The sequence below is a fragment of the Gossypium arboreum genome, chromosome 12 (genome assembly GCF_025698485.1).
Source record: "Gossypium arboreum isolate Shixiya-1 chromosome 12, ASM2569848v2, whole genome shotgun sequence".
NCBI lineage: Eukaryota > Viridiplantae > Streptophyta > Magnoliopsida > Malvales > Malvaceae > Gossypium > Gossypium arboreum.
Window position 1 is genome coordinate 1,070,886 of NC_069081.1, and position 7,201 is coordinate 1,078,086.

General features: G+C 32.3%; 1 pseudogene; it reads left to right on the forward strand.

Annotated features, from left to right (window-relative positions):
• The first annotated feature begins 590 nt into the window (after window positions 1-590).
• On the forward strand, window positions 591-5,787 carry LOC108477654 (OVARIAN TUMOR DOMAIN-containing deubiquitinating enzyme 5-like; annotated as a pseudogene).
• Window positions 5,788-7,201: the final 1,414 nt, after the last annotated feature.

A 7,201-nucleotide genomic window follows, 5' to 3' on the forward strand; every position in this document is an offset into this window, starting at 1 on the left:
CAAAATTTATAGATAATTAATTTCACAAATATATATATATATAAAGTGAAAAATATTTTTAAAAATAATAATTAAAAATTAAAAAATATTATAAAACATTTTAAATATATATTACAAATTTTTAAAATTAATAATATAAATTAAATAAGTAAGATAAATTAAGAAAATAATATAAAACTTAAAAAGAAAAAATCTAAGAAAGAGACAAAATATAAAAAAATTAAAAAAGTTAAAAAAGTAAAAAAGTAAAAAATAAAAAAATATAATAACTTGACAAATCAGAAAAGTGATGGCGCTATTTAGAATGGCTCCACCCAAAAATAGAATTTTTTTTTTAAATCTCCCGTTTTTTCAAATTTTTTAGTATTTCTTTAGTATTTTATATTGATAGCGCTATTTAACATGACTACATGAAAAAATAATTTTTTAATACCCCTAACTTACGTGGCAAAATGGTGACGCCATATCATATGGTTTCACCACTTTTTAGTATAGAAAATAAGTTATTTTTATATATAATTAAAAAAATAAATTATTTTAATAATTAATTTATTTTTTAAGATTACTTTTATAAAAAAAGCCTTGCGCCGTGAAGGGCTAACTCACTCCCCAAAGGTTATTTTCTTTCTCTTAAAGACACTATTGTAACCAGAAACTGATATCCAATTTGTTAAGCACAATTTCAGTAAACTTCCTATTTCTCTCGATCGATTCTTCTCCTCTCTTTCTCTGTTTTCTCTGTCAATTTTCTCTTTCAGATTTCCAGTTTCATCAAAAGGTTTCTTCGTTACGCTAACTCTGCTGGATTCTTCTCTGCTAAGGTTAGCTTGTTTGCTGCACTTCGTTTATTAGTTTGCGTATTCTAGAAAATTGAAGAAAACAAGAGAAATTATCAAAGGGAATCCTAATTGTATGTTTTATATGCTTTGCCTTGTTTTTTTAGAACTAAGCTCCGATTCCTAGACACGATTGGCCAATTCTGAATATAGTTTTCTAGTTTGAGGTTTTTTTTTTATTTTTTTATTACCGATGATTGGTAGGATTTACATGAGATTGGGATTTGAGTTTGCGTTAATTTACTGTTTGATTATAAAGTAACAAGAAAAAAGAAAAAAAAGAGATTTCCATTGCCAGTTGCTGTTTAATTTCAGTTTAGTGCATGTTTGAACCAATAAATTGCTATCCTTTCTTTTTAGATGAGAATTGAATTTAGGGTTCTGTTTAATTTGTCTCTTTACTCAAATGTGAAACTTCATCAATAGAAACAATTATAAGAATCTTAGGAAAAATGCATGGATTTAGAGTCCTGGAAAGAAGTTGAGTATCTAATCATTTTTTTGAACTTGGTTTATCAAAGTAGATGTTATATGTTAAGGCATCTATAAGTTCATGTTTGCAAAAATGTCGGTTGTCTTCATAGATAGATAGATAATCAATTTCGTTTTGAAAATAAAAGACTATTTAATCTGTTTTGCTGCATACCTGTGGCTTAGACAAACATAACCAGTTGTTTGATTTTAGCATGTTCTTTACATGTCACTATTAGTTCAAAGTGATCTGGATGTTCGTATTGGTTCTTGTATTTTGAAGTTCAAGGTTACCATTTCCTCTGTGTTATTGTCTACCAGGATTTTAGGTGTGCTCAAAATGGCAGATGTTCAAGACATAGATGGCAAACCATGTGAAGAAAAGTTGCCCTCTACATCCCTAAAGCATGAAACTCGTGATGAAATACTTTCGAGGCACAGGTAAATTCGATCACCATTAATTTATGTTTCAATTATTCCTATAGTCCTATCGAAGCTTTTATGAAGTTGATTAATGTGGGTGTTTCATGCTTTTCTTTTATATTTTAATCTAGTTAATTAATGTGGCTTGTATCGTTTTGCCAAAAAATAGATTTAGGCTTATATCCTGGCACAATGTATGGTTTAATAATAAAGTATATTTAGTTGTTATTATGAAATAAGGCCGATACGTGCATAAATATTACTATCCCCTGATTTGGCAAATGTATTTTGGACAAAAAACTGCAGTTTTCTTGCTAGGATTTTGCCCATTCCATGTTTAGTTGGAATTAGTTTTTCAAATAAAATATGATCTTTTTCTTTCTCTATAATACTTGTTTTATTCACCCTCTTCTGCAGGAAAGAGATATCGCAACTGCAGAACAAGGAAATTGAACTGAAAAGGCAGCAGCGAAGGGTAGCAAGGCTGAACAGAAGGCTAAAAAGAAGCAGGTGGAAGAAGAGATCTCTCAGCTATCTGCTAATCTAAAGGAAAAGCATGCTGAAGAGCTTTCTTCACTAGGCTTCAGTTATAATGGAAATGATAAAAGCAATACGGACAACTTGGTCAAGGCCATCGCTGGGTTGTCTGTTGCCCCTCAGTAGGGTCACCCAAAGACCAGCAAAGGTGCAAAGAGATGAGAGAAAAGAGCTCAGCAAGAAGCGGCAAGAGAACAACGAATACAAGAAGAGCAGAGCAGCATCATGAGCGATAGAATGATTGAAGATGAGAAATTTGAGAGAAAACTCAAACCTTTAGGATTCACAATCAAGGAAATAAAGTCAGACGGACACTGCCCCTACCGAGCTGTTGAAGATCAGCTGTCCCTTCAGTCAGGAGACTCTTCTCCTTATGCATATCAAGAGCTACGGGAAATGGCGGCTGCTTATATGAGGAAACACGTCCGATTTCCTCCTGTTTTTCCTATCTGAAAATGCCATTGATGGAGATTTGGATGACTCACCTGCACAGAGATTCGAGAACTAAAGAAGTGGAGTCAACTGCTGCATGGGGAGGACAGTTAGAGCTTGGAGCTTTAACCCACTCTTTGAGAAAACATATTGTCGAAACCATTTTTTTGAAAAACGGGGATCGACTTTTAAAAAAGAAAATGGAGTCGCCACCAATCCTTTGGGTGTGATCGGGTCACCTAATAAATATTTTGATTAAAATACTGATTTTGGCCTACGAAAATCAAGAAAACAGGTTCGGGAGTTGGTTATGTACGAGGAAGGATTAGCACCCTCGCAACGCTCAAAATTGGTACCCAATTGGTTAATTTATGTTCTAATGTCGAAAATTTGAAGAGATTTTAAAATATAATTTCTTTTAAAAGCATTTGAATAACTTAAATTGGATGTTAAGATTCTCTTGTTTCAGGGAAATAAAAAATATCATATCCAGCATGTTAGTATACAATTTTTGAACTCTTGGAATCAAGATCATCTTTTGATTTTTGAAACTCATGCGTTGAAAACTCAAAAGGTATATTTGGCCGTTTGGTCAAATGAAAAAGTCGAAACCCAGCACGTTAGAGCACGATTTCTTGAATTTTCAAACACGAAATATTTCCTTATTTTAAGAGGTTTTTTAAATGAGGGTGATTATAAAAGTAGTGGCGTACATTTTATTCGGTTTATTTGAAATAAAAATGAAATGAACAATTCAAGGTGAATGAGTTGACAATCTCGATCGTGTATCAATACACGGAAATACAAAAGCAATGTACCTAATATGGAACATATACATGGGGAATATATTTCACCATTTATCAACAATAATACAAATGTGTAAATATGTAAAATAAAACACACAAAAACAAACAATTGACAAACAAACAATACATAAACATTGATGCATAAATATAAAGGTTATCATATAAGTGACTTTCAAAATAAATATTATAAGCTGAAATGTAACATTAATTCTATACAAAACAATTTAAAACTAAAATAAGTAAAAAATGTAATATCAATTATGTACATAAAATTGTAATGTATGCCCAGGCCAAATTTTAAAACAAATAATATACATACTAAAAAGTATAAATGAATTATATATACAATCATATAAAAATATACTAAAGAATATGAATTACAATCTATATAATATAAAATCAATAATAAAATTTGTTTATTAACAACTTATAGTGTACATAAAGTAAAAACTTAATGAAAATAATATATAAAAATAATAATAAATAATAGAGTTTTAAAAAAATTAAATATTTAGTAAAATAGAATCTTTAAAAGAAATAAATTGTACATAAGTAAATTTTAAGAAAATATAAATATGAAACAACATGAAATTGATAATGTACATAGACAAAATTAATTTTAATATAAACTATGTGTATATAATAATATATAAGGAAAATCAAATTTAGTATCATACATAATTTTAAAACTACGTTATATGAAAAGAGTTTTTAAATAATGACATATAATTTAAATAAATAAAAAGCAAATACTGAATAAAACACCAAATTGAAATGAGGTAAAAAATGACTAAAGTAATTCACAACATATATGTAAATAATTTTAAAAGAAATGAATATTAAGTAAATTAAAAAAATAAAAGAATTAACTATTGAAATGGAAAAACAAACTTAATTGAAATAGAATTAAACTAAAGGGATAAAATAGAACATTAAAACAGAACTAAGGGCTAAAGCGCAATGAGCGCAAATATGTGGGGATTGAAAACGAAATTACCCCAGATTCTTGAAAGCAACGTTTAAACACGGATCAAAATGAAGCTTACACAAAATTTCTGGGCGAAATTAGAAAAGGTAAAAGACCTAATCACATAACAGCGCAGTAGGGAGGGTCCGATTGCGCAAATATCTCATTAATAGAAAACACACGGATCCTCCCCGGGTCGGGTCAGCGCGCGGATCTAGGGGGCTGAAACGGCGTCGTTTAGACGCTTAAACCCCAGGCACAAAACGGTGCCGTTTTCTCTTTATTATTTAAAGCAATTTTTTTTTTTTTTACTTTAAAATCATTTCAACCCTTAGTTAAAAAAAAACTTTTAAAGCTTTAAAACTCTCCCATTTCTCCTTAGATACCAGAACATTCGGCCATTTTTAAAACAAAACCATAAATTGCCTTTTAAAATCCTCCCAGGTGGATCTCGACGGTGCCAAAATATGCTTCCATCTCCGCCATGGCTTCAAACGGTCCCTAGGGATCCGTCTGCTTTTGGGTCGGAGGAGCATACACCGATCAGATCGACGCCAAATGATAGGTAAACACCCTCCTCTTTTGCCTATTTGTAAGATTGATTCAAACGAAATAAAAGAAAAAGGAAAAAAAAAAGAGTGAACTACCTTCAAACTTATTTGATTTTTTTGTGCTTGATGTGTATCTTTTGCTTCGTGTATTCGTGAAAAAAAATATAAAGATCCCCCATTTTACCTTCCAATCTTCAACCTTTTATAGCCGAATATAATTACAATAATCTTTATTTTGTTGTTATTTTCTCGCCAGATATTGCGGTGGTGCGGGCGTGTTGACGTGGAGGCACGATGGAGCAGCGCACGATGCGGAGAGGCGCGAGACGTGCGGCGCTTAGAGGCTCGGTGAAAGGGCCTGCTAGGGTTTCAAAACCTGCTGAAACTATTTGAAGTTTATGGGCCAATTGGGCCGTAAGTTTTAATTTGGGTCTAGGTTTGTTTTTGGTATTTGGGCTATTTGTAAAAAAAATGGACTATTTTATTTCAGTTTCTGGTTTATGGGCCCCGGGCTAAATTGGGTCATAACACATATCATGATATATTCTAGATCTTTTCCTGATGTGGAGATGGGGAAAGAGTACAAATCCGATGGAGGGTCCAGTTCGTCAACTGGGACTATCCGGTTGTCATACCATAAGCATGCATTTGGGCGTGGAGAGCATTATAATTCTGTTTTCCCACATTTGAACATACAAGTCTGATGTTCAAGGAACAAGGAACATCTTCTTTTTACCAAAATTTGAAACTTGATTTTGATTGAAGCTAGTTGATTTATTATCTGTATTATTTTTGCACCAAGTTCGTCAATGAAGTAGTAGAAAACTTACTAGGACGGTCCCAGCATATAACACTGGAGGTTGAATATAAGACTTAACAGAAGGAAGGACCGTGGCCTAAGTTCTAATAAAAAAAAGCTGCTAATGCTATGATTGGGAAATTAGGCCATATGCTTATCCATTTAAAAGCATGCACTATATTGGAAAATAAGGTAACCCTTGTATGTAATGAGCAAGCAATGAGTGGTATGGCTACCGTTCTCCCCCTCCCTGATGTTTCCTCCTGCCATCCTCGGAATCGCTAGACGAGATGTGATGGAGCTGGGATGTCTACGCACTAGATTTGTAAGTTTGGGGATGGGAGCTATATTCAATGGTGATTCTAACCTATGTTGTTTTTCCTTTTGATTCATGGTGGTTCTAGTACCTACTTTTGGGGTTTTAAACTCAGAATGGCCTCCCTTATTAAATGCTAACATTTCGATGATGGTTTACGGTGGCTTTAAGCCCTTACTGGTTAGGTAGTCTCTTCTGTTTGTGATTTTAGGGTGTTCTTAATTTTTGAGCTTTGGGTTTTGTTGGCTCATAATTTTTTTGGTTTATTATTCTGTGACATTTAAGCTTTTTGGGAGGCCAGAATTTATACGATAGTAAAAATATATTTTTATTATTTTAATAATCTATATCTTTATAATTTTAAAGGATTAAATAAAATTTTATGTTTTTTTTGGGTCAAAGTATAATTTTTGTCATTACTGATTTAAAATTTTATAAATTATAAAATTATCTAAATGAAAATTTTCCGGATCGGGTCCGCCAAAGGGCTTCACCACTAATTTTGTAATACATAAACTTTTATTAGTGAAAAATATATATTTGAAAATAATATGCCAACCTTAGGAATGACCAAAAAAAAAATAAAGAATAAAGAAACAAATTGATAATAAAATTCAATGTCTTAATGATTTAAAGATTAGAGTTTTCTCGACTTCTGCACAGAACACTTGGACATGCAAGCACAGTTCGTGATGTACGAGTACTAGAAGTTGGAATGGAATACCCCAATAAATATGTTTTTCTTGTTGCAATGAAGCGCTACAACATCAACAACGATGTGAACTACTACGTTATGAAATCTCACTCCGATAAATTCGAAGGAAAGTACGCAACAAAGGACAGAAGGTGTAAGTAGAAAATCATTGCGTCTTACCGGAAGAAAATCAGGCCATGGACGATAAAGAAATATATCGATCCCCATACATGTGTTACTACGGGTGCAAATTAGGACCATCCGAGGTTAGAGTCAGACATGATTGTTGGCATTGTTCTGCCAATGGTGAAGGCCTATCCCCGGATTGAAATATCGGTGCTAATTGCAAACATACATAGCCAGTGCCAA